The sequence below is a fragment of the Furipterus horrens genome, unplaced genomic scaffold, assembly GCF_987537825.1.
Source record: "Furipterus horrens unplaced genomic scaffold, mFurHor1.1.pri manual_scaffold_16, whole genome shotgun sequence".
NCBI classification, from domain to species: domain Eukaryota; kingdom Metazoa; phylum Chordata; class Mammalia; order Chiroptera; family Furipteridae; genus Furipterus; species Furipterus horrens.
Genome location: NW_028327186.1, coordinates 1,436,705 through 1,446,906, shown reverse-complemented (window position 1 = coordinate 1,446,906; position 10,202 = coordinate 1,436,705).

Genomic DNA, 10,202 nt, shown 5'->3' with positions numbered 1-10,202 from the left:
TTGAAACTAAATGTTTAAGCCACAGACTTGTGTGATCAGCAATGAAAAGTTTTCTGTGTAAGTGATAACGACCATCAGGGATGGTGCAAAAACCCCGAGACATACATATGATGACCTCTGAAGAAGAGATAAGGTCACAAAGGTTAGGGAACCTAGTAGAGGTCCCCCAGAAGGACCCTGGTCCCTTTCTCTGAGCTGATGCTGTCTCCGGGACATACCACCTCCTCAGCATTGTGACCCTTTGAAATACTCTCTTGCAGATGTCAGGAGAAAACGCCCCACAGGGAAAACATGTTCAAGTGCCCTGAACCCCAAGGACCCTGTCCACCAGCCACAGAGTAGCATCTGTAATCTCCAGGTAGCATGGGGATTAGGGTGTCTTATAAGACAATGGTATAATCACAGTCTGTCCGGGACCTCGGTGGCCAGGCGATCAAAAGGACCGAAAGGATCACTTTGCCGCAATATAATATAGTTATGCCCTGGCTGGGTTTCTCAGTGGTTGGGAGCTGTTTCGCACACCACAAGGTTGGGGGTTCAATTCCTGATCAGGGCACATGCCTAGGTTGTGGGTTCGATCCCTGGTTGGGGTGTGTATGGGAAGCAACTGATCGACATTCCTCCCTCTCTATTTCTCCCTCTTCCTTTTTCTCCAAAAATCAATAAACATATCCTCAGGTGAGAATTAGAAAGGAACACATACATATAGTTGCACATTCACATATATACGTTTTTCTTTTTAATCCACTCTATGTTGTTGGTCCCAAGGACAAAGTACCTTCTTCCTGCTTCTAAGACTCTGAGGGATGGATGAAAAGTCACCCCCACAAAGCCAGTTTGGAAGCAGGGACTCAGGAAGCCACCCCTCAGTTCAGCCCTCATTCTCGTGGCCTGGGAGCATCCAAGCCACCGGGCAGGCGTATGGGACCCGGAGCCACTTAAGCAAAGGGAAGCCGAGAGTGGGCGGCCCCCCCGGGGAGAGGCTGCCTCCAGAATCATTATCACTGAAGCACCGAATTCATTCAGCCACTGACTCCTCCCACCGATTTCATTTGGGTTTATTTTGTCTTCCCCAGGAGACTGATAGGTCAGCCACGCAGACGCCTCCTCGAGCCCACTTCCGATTGGGACCTCACCCCGGGCTGAGTGTTCCCACTTACGCTTCCGCTGCTCAGGAGTGCAAATGTCTACAATGGACTGTTCAAAGGTCCTTGAAACGTCCCGGGGAGGAGCGTGCTCCCTCCCCTCTGGGGTGTGAAGTGCATTTCTTGAGAGCCTGGCTTAGGCATGGCCTCATTTGGGAAAAGAAAGAGGCTCTCTGTGTTATAACCATAGAGACATAACATTTGGAAGCTAGAAGTGCCTTTCAAAACCCCTTAGATAAACTTTGCCATTTAAAAAAATTCTCACCTGAGGACATGCTTATTGATTCTAAAGTGAGGGGAAGGGAGGGAGAAAGAGAGAGAAATGTTGATGTGAGAGAGAAACACTGATCGGTTCCCTCCTGTACACGTCCCAATCAGGGATTGAACCCGCAACCTAAGCATGTGCCCTGACCGGGAATTGAACTGGCGACCTTTTTGCGTACAGGATGACACTCCAACCAACTGAGCCACACAGCTAGGGCCAAGCTTTGTCATTTTGCAGGTGAATTTGCAGAACCACCATTGCACAGCAGGGCGTGCGTAACAGACAGCCCAGCTTACCAGTGTGTGGATGTGACAGCTGGGCTGGGGGCAGCTGACCCCTTTTGGCAGTGGCCGCATGCCAGCCCCCTAGCCTCCTCACACCTGTATCCGGGAGCCCTGGGGTAGCATAAAGCTCCTCGGGTTTTCAAGCATGTTCCATTTTTTCCCCTTTAGAAGGTCTATCGGTGTGAGTATAAAGTGTGCACAGATAATTCTCACTATTTGCTGTAGCTATGCTCTATAAAGTCACAGTGAACACAGACGGTCACTGCTCCCACAAGAAACAGGGTGAGGTCCCTGCCACCCTCTGGCCACCACAGTCTCTGCGAACATATCATTAAGTAACCTTGTCTTATTTATGTTTTTCTTTAAGGACACATTATTTAATATTGTAATAATGTGACTAACAGGCAATATATGTTTGAACTTGGTCTCACTTGTAGCACAGAGCTTCCAAACCCCTTGGAATTTCCTAATGATGCCAGCAGTAAAGGTGTCGTTTCTCATATTAATGAGTGACTTTTGGAAGTACCGGAGGATGGGGCTGGCAGCCAGGGGAACCACCTCCTATACAGGGTTAGAACTTTCAGTCTGGCCATCTTGTCGCTGAACAGCAAGTTGGGGTCCCACTGCCTGCTGCCACCCTCTAAGCAAAATTTCAGAGGCAAAGGATTGGTGATAAAGGAAAAGGGTCTTTATTCAAAAGCAGTCACTAAAGCCAATCAAGTCACAGCTTTAATCACTTAAGCCTATCAATTAAGGCTAAACTCCAGCACCTGCATTCTCCCAGCTTTTCCCGTTAGTTACTGTAGGGTTAGTTTACAAACTAAAACATCATAAGACACAAAAGCTACACAATTCCAGAGAATGGCAGGCTTCTGCCTCAGAGCCTGTTCCCTCTAGAACACCCAGAGAATAAACCTGCCACCCTCTGCCAGCCCAGCCCAATCGTAGGCTGTGCCCCAAGTTCCTTCCCATATAAAATACCTTCCGTCCATTGGGAAACGCAGGCAGCTGCAGCACCATCATGCAGGGATCCTTGAGGAAGAAGAGTGGGAGCAGGAGAGCGAGAGCCGGAGCCAGAGCCTGAGAGAGAGCTAGAAAAGCTCCCGAGCCGAAGAGCCCGCCCTCCTTTTATTTCCATTGGCTCTGAGGTGTCATTTTCTCAGCCAATCCCGTCCCCTGACTGCCTTCCATTGCCTCGGCAACCTCCTCCTACTAGCCCCTCCCACTTCTCCCCAGTGACCTTAATTAGAGCTCTCTGTATCACCCTGACCTCTGCGGATGGGAGAGGGTCTGGAGGTTGAATGAGTCCTTAGTGACCAAGGATTTAATTGATTATGCCTTTGTAATGAAGCCTCCATAAAAACCTGTCAGCAAGCAACGTCCAAACCTGCAGAGAATTTTTGTGAGTTTATGTGAGCCGAACTGACAATAATTGCTGGGAAGGAAAATCTCAATGAGCTGAGAAAATGCCCCCAAGAATGGCAGTTTTGCACCTTATTTTTATACATTATAATCAAAGGAGGAGGTGTAAGGGGGTTATATGAAATTTATTGGTGATAAATTAGGGAGGCAGGGGATAGCACATGGTGGTGGAACCTGTGGGACTGGTTAGAAAGGAAAATGATAGACACACACTTCTTTTACACAGGGGGCGGGGGAGTAGAGGACAGTTACAAGTCAACAATTAATGTGATAATAATAACAATGAGGAGATTCGTGGTCTTTGTTCTTGTGAGTCAAGTACCTCGATGTTTCTCTTGCTCTGCACAGGTCTGCGAATGATTGTTAAAGTATCTCAAGTGTTGATTTCCAGTTGACACATCACTTTTGGTGATTAGGAGAATTTGAAAACATGGAATCTGTGAATAAGGAGGATGGACTTTACGTGCACAATGTTTATTGTTATAGTAGGACTTTTTATATTAAAAAGTTTAAAGAATTTTGAGGTAACTCCATACTGATTTCCACAGTGGCTGTACCAAACAGAATTGTACACCTAAAACATATATAATTTTATCAACGAATGTCGCCCCAATAAATTCAGTAAAAAATATTTTTAAGAACCCTTTAAAAAAAATAATAAAAAGACATTCTTGAGTCCTGGCCAGGTAGGTCAGTTGGTTAGAGCATTGTCCTGATATGCCAAGATTGCCGGTTCGATCCCTGATCAGGACAAATAAGAGAATTAACCAATGAATGCATCAATAAGTGGAACAACAAACTGATGTCTCTCTCTCTCTTTCTCTCTCTTAGTCTCTCTAAAATCAGTTAAAAAACTCAATTGATTATTTTGATAATTAATAAAGCAGAACTGGCATATGATCTGTTAAGATTAATACACAATACATCAGAAAATAAATTGAGTGTTGATCTTGTGTCTGATGTTTGGGCTGATGTGGGAGAGTAGAGACCCAGTGCACAATGTCCCTTTTCAAGGAGTTCATGCTCCGTTTGGGCAGTGTGACAAATGTGGGTGCAGGAAGTGACTGTACTCACCAGGCCGGGAAAGGTGTGCAGGTCTGGGGGTGTGTGCAGGCCTGAGCCCAGTTTCCAGTGATGCAGGCACGCCCCAGTTGGGAGAGTGTGCTTTCAGCAGAGGTCCTAGAAGCTAATGACATGTCCGGGCCCCGGAACTGTCCCTCAGAAATGAGGCTAGCCTGGAAGTCAGGAGTGGGTGTGGATTCTAAACTAAGACTGTTACACAGGAGACACACGAGGTGATTATTAGAACAACTTTCTTTGGTAGGTGCCACGATCCACTTCGAATTCCAAACAGGTCCCCTGATTGCTGGATGGAGCATGGTTGTAACGTGAACAGGGTGGAGCAAGGCAGCCTAAGCTATAAGGTCGGTCATTCATTGGTTGGTTTGTGCTTCATTCATTTCTTTGCTCCTTATTCACAAACACAAATTTGTTTGAGGGTGTTAGTCAAGTTCCAGGCTAGAACTGCAGTCGCAGGAGCCATTGGGTCCCAGGGAGGAGACCTGGGAGTTGTGGAGACAGATGTGCTCAGATGAAGGAAGGGCCTGGCTGACCTCAAAGTCATCAGCAAGGGGCGAGCAGCTCCTGCTATTGTGACTGGCTCAGGAAGGTGCAACCAACATTAATAGCCCTGGCGTCTCCCAGGCTGTCCCTTAGTTCAGTAGGAGAGATGGGGACCCAGGACGGAGTCAGAGGAGAGGAGCCCTATTGGAGAGGTGTCAGGGCTTCATTTGGACAGGGCTGGGCCAGGGGAACGTGGGGTGAGGGAGGAGAGCCCGGGAGCCCCCAGCTTGCAGAGATAGGCTGTGTGCTGCCACAGGAAGTCCAGGAAGGGCGAGCTGGGAACGGGGCTACTAGGACTTCTGCCTGGATTTTCCTGGGTCATCAAGATCCCTTCGGTGAGAATCCATGCGTGGTGTTCTTACCCCTTCGTGTGGCGCCTTGGCATCCTAGAAAGAACCCCTCGGGCAGGGTTATTATGATTCTCACCTCACTGGCTGGGGAGAGCCGCCTCGCAGGGAGGTCAAAGGGACAAAGTGGGACTGTGAACTGGTGATTTCAGTGGCGCTGAGAAAGACCCCGAAGGAGGAGCGGACCCTGACCAGCAGCGAGGCCGTGGGGAAGAGGCACAATGAGGAGGGGCGGGGGGAGGACAGCAAGAGGGTGCTTCACCTCTACCACCGCCACCAGCCCCACTGCGGCCGCGGAGCGCCCCCAGCCTGGGCATCGGCTCCTGCGCAGAGTCTAGGTCGTGCGCCCCAGCTGCGTGCGCCCCAGGGAGGCTGATGGTTCTGATCTGGGGACAGCGGGGTGGATGGGTGGGGACTGGGCGTTTTAAAATCTGCCCAGGTCGTTCTTAATGCGAAGTCAGGGTTGAATGAGGAATCAAGTCCCCAGGGTTTTGGGACCCTGACGCTGGGAACCTGGTTAAAGCAGAGGCCTAGAGCAGGCGGGGATGGAAGGATGCTGGATGACAGTCTGCACTTCGACGGCGGTGCCTGGATTTTGCAAATAAAATTCCCATGAGAAAAAAAGGAGAGGGATCTCTTTTTAGCCCACAAAGACGTCACTGGTTGGTGGCTTGGGGCCCCGGACAGCGGGCCCTTCTGACGCTTTGAGCACTCTTGGGCGCACACAGGCGCCAGGTGAGCCACCCCCGCCAACACCCAGTCCTCGCCGCACCCCCCTCCCGCCGTCCTACCTGCCAACTCCTGTCTGCGCCATTAAGTCACTGCGTTAGGCTAAGGGCGAAACGTGCCTGCGGCTCCTGCCAGGAGAAATCACGCACAGTTGTGGATTGCCATGGAAACCAAAGGCAACACGCAACAGGGAAGGAAAGGAGAAATTAAATCTGCTGCCTAGTTTTCATCGGCGTCACTGTTTCTCATTATCGCCCCTCCCCCATGTCTGTTACTGTGCGCACTTTTGGGACCAGAGCGATTTCATTTCATTTTTCCTGGTGGGGTTCTTAGGAGTTCGGTTTATTCAGACTGGAAACGGCGATTTATTCAGACTGCTTATCTTTGTGAAGAGCTATTATGTGGCGAATGGTGGCCATTTTCTCATTATTATTAAGAAAAGGAAAGGGGCCTCCATCCCAGCAGGAGGATATGACAAGCTTTAGGGAAGCTTCCCAGTGGACAAGGTTATAAAATACTACTTCATGGGGATTGTAGGGATGACTGAGAATGTCGATTCCGAGAACGTCTTACTAATTGATTTGAGAGAGAGGGAGAGAGAGAGAGAGATCTGTTGTTCCACCTCCTTATGCATTAAGTGGCTGATTCTCGTATGTGCCCTGACCAGGGATTGAACCTGCAACCTTGGCATATAAGAAGGACACTAACCAACTGAGCTATCTGGTCTGAGAACTTCAATTGTAAGATAGTGTATTAGTTTGCTAGGGCTTCCATCATGAAATATCACAGGCTGGGGGCGTAAACAACAGACATGTCACAGTTCTGGAGGCTGGAAGTTCAAGGTCAAGATGCCAGCAGGTTTGGTTTCTCCTGAGGCCTCTCTCCTTGACTCACTCCGGCGGCCCTCTCCCATGTGAATAGTGAGGACAGTGAGTCTGTATGATAACTGAGGAACCCTGAACTGGGGAAACCCAATCAATGCCACAGAAGGAAACATTATCTATATTATTCTGGACAGGAAATAAATCTACCAGCTGCCCCAGAGGGAGACACAGTTTCTATTTTCAAAGCTGTTTGCTATACAAATATCCTTGAAATGACAGTCTGAAACAAAAGCGGATGAAGAGGGGCAGAAAAACCATAGAGCATTATTTCGCAGTGTTTATGCTCTTTAAAAAATTTTTTAAATTTTTTATTTATTGATTTTAGAGAGACAGCAAGAGAAAGAGAGAGACAGAAACATCGATTTGTTGTTCCACTCATTGATGCATCCATTGGTTGATTCTTGTATGTGCCCTGACCGGGGTATCAAACCTGCTAACCAACGGAGCTACCCAGCCAGTGCCCCAGGGTGTTTACTCTCTTGAAAGTCTCCTCATTCATCTATGACATCTGCCTCAAAATCCTTGCGTGCTGAGAAAACCAGCTATAACAAGGGTTGTAGGCATGGGGAATTAACGAATAGGACTTCCTTCATGCCTCTTTGGAGCCTGAAGGAACCTTTGCACGTAGACTTTGCACGTGTCCAAAGGTTGTGATTGTACACTCCAACACAGAGATCTGTCAGATCTGCTTTTACAGACGTGCAGGGCATGGGTCAACCCACTGTTCGGTCATCATCAGCTTAGTCGCGTGATGCATTAGTTATGAGAATACCAACTAAAATGGCAATAGTAGATAATAATAGTTTCTAGTTTTTATTTTTTAATAATTAATTCGTTTGATTGTTTATTTATTTATTTATTTTTAGAGAGAGGGAAAGGAGAAAGAGATGGAGAGAAATATCACTGTGTGGTTGCCTCTCACGCGTGCCCCCAACTGGAGACCTGATGTGCAACCTAGTCATGTGCCCTGACTGGGAATTGAACCAGCGACCCTTGGTTCGCAGGCCAATGCTCAATCTACTGAGCCACAGGAGCCAGGTAATAGTTTACATTTATTAATGGCCTTTCACTTGCCTTATCTAACCTGACCCTGAGAACAGAATTGCTTCTCTTGTCCACACGGAGACATTCAGAGAGAGCCAGTAATTTGTAAGAAGCCACAGTTCATTCAGGAGAGCTCGGTCTCACATCCAGGGCTCTGACTGCCTAGCAGAGAATTGTAACTGATACATTCATTCAGTCAAGGGGGAAAAAAATGTGCTATCAGTTTCAGGCTTACAATAAACATCAATACCACTAATTCCACCGGAAAAGAGAATAACCAAAGGCCACAGATGAATTAATTTTTTCTCCTCTGCAGTCGTATTTTGTGGTGACTTAGCACTTTCTAGGAAACTTGTTTTTTGTACATGCAAGATTGGGAACGAGATTTAGCTTCTTCTCATGGCATCTGCTCCCCAGGAATATCTTGACTGAAACGGAATCGAGGAGGGGAGTGTGGTGGGTTTTGTCAGAAAGCTGACTGAATTTATTCACAGGATGCTTCTACGATAACAGAAAGGGGCCTATTGTATCACGTGAACACCAGCCTGCTTACACGCAGGCAGCCTTTTATTTAACCAAGGTGCTGTGTTAATCACAGGCTTAGTAAATCATACCTAGGGGCAGACTTAAAGGGACTTTTAGGCTCCCATGCAGTATACTTAGTAGAGTTTTAATGTCTACTTTCATTTTATTTTTAAATCTTTTTTCTTTTTTAGCCTATACTTTGTTCTCTCAGCATTAATGCTGCTCCACGTCCACCCTCTTTTATCAAAGCACAAGGTCAGGCTTGTCCTGTGGTTTTCTAGCTATGGGGACTTTCCCTCCCTCCCTCCTCCCATCCTTTCCTTCCTCCCTTCTTTCCATCCATCCATCCAACCATCCTCCCTCCCTTCCCTTCCTCCCATCCTTCCTCCTTTCTTCCTTTCATTTCCTCCTCCCTCCCTCCCTTCTTTCCATCATTTCTCCTTCCCTCCCTCCCTTCTTAGCCCTGGATAGATGTTACAGGGACGTTAGCAGGGCATGCCTGCCCTCCAGGGTCTTCCAGTCCCTGAGAGCACATACCTGCTACAGCTCTCAGGACAGCTCCTCAACCAGAGCATGTCCCATCTCTAATGTTAAAAATATTTCGGAAGGGAAAACAGCAGTATTTCCCACCCCCAGAACTTCTTTTTTTTTTTAAGAGGGTTTATTTTATTATTTTTTAATTTTATTTTTTAAATTTATTTGTTTGTTTGTTTATTTATTTGTAGAGAGAGGGGAAAGGAGAAAGAGAGGGAGAGAAACATCATTGTGTGGCTGCCTCTCACTCACGTCCCCAATTGGGGACCTGACGTGCAACTCAGTCATGTGCCCTGACTGGGAATCGAACCAGCGACACTTGGCTCGCAGGCTGATGCTCAATCCACTGAGCAACCCAGCCAGGGCCAGAACTTCTTATTGGTGGGTCACTGGACTCCGCTTTTCCTCTGATGTTTTCAGAAGCCAGCCCAGGTGAGGGAGCCTCTGTCACTCAGCAGAGGAGAGAGGAGTGAAGAACAGCAGGTAGCAGTCTGTGGGGAGCACAGCCGAGTCACCATGCGGGTGGTCGCTGTCCTTTTGGAGGCTGCCTTGGACAACCATGCCACCGCCACGTGCCATTGCGGCAAAGCTGTGACCTCTGCACGTGGGACGATAGGTGGCTGGAGGGCCGCAGAGGCGAGCCCGCTTAGCCTCCTGCCTGTGGTTCAGTTTCCTAGGCGACACCGTGAGCGGCAGGCTGTGTTGCCTGAGTCTGCACAGCAGCAAATCCTATAAGATGCCCTGCTGGGGTCCTCACCCGAGAGGTATGGGATCTGTAGACCAATCTGGGGAGACTGAGCATTTTAACAATATTGATCCTTCTAATGCATACATACAATACATCTCTTCATTACTTCTTTTTTATCCTCACCCGAGGACATGCTTATTGATTTGAGAGAGAGAGAGAGAGAGAGAGAGAGAGAGAGAGAGAGAGAGAGAAGCATCTATGTCAGAGAGAAGCATCGATTGGTTGCCTCGCACAGGCACCCTGACCAGGGACCGAACCTGAAACCCAGGCCTGTGCCCTGACCAGGAATCGAACCTGCAACCTTTTGGTTTGCGGGATGACACCCAACCCACTGAGCTGCACTGGCCAGAGCTCTTCATTTCTTTAGGTCTCTCAGTTCGCTCAGAAAAGACTCCGAGAAACCTTCACCTCCCGAAATCGGTTATTTTAATTTTAATTTTTGCTGCTGTTGCATATAAGGACAGAAATAAACTCACATGCCGTTATTCCTGGAACCAAAATTCTTGACCTGTGTCTTCAAAATCATCACCTTGGCGTCCTCAGGAAAAAATAGTTTTAATCTCCCCTTCAGTTACACTTCACCCATCAGTGAAGTTGGTTTTTTCTTTACTCCATAGAGGTGCTCCATTATTTAATCACAACTATTTTAAAA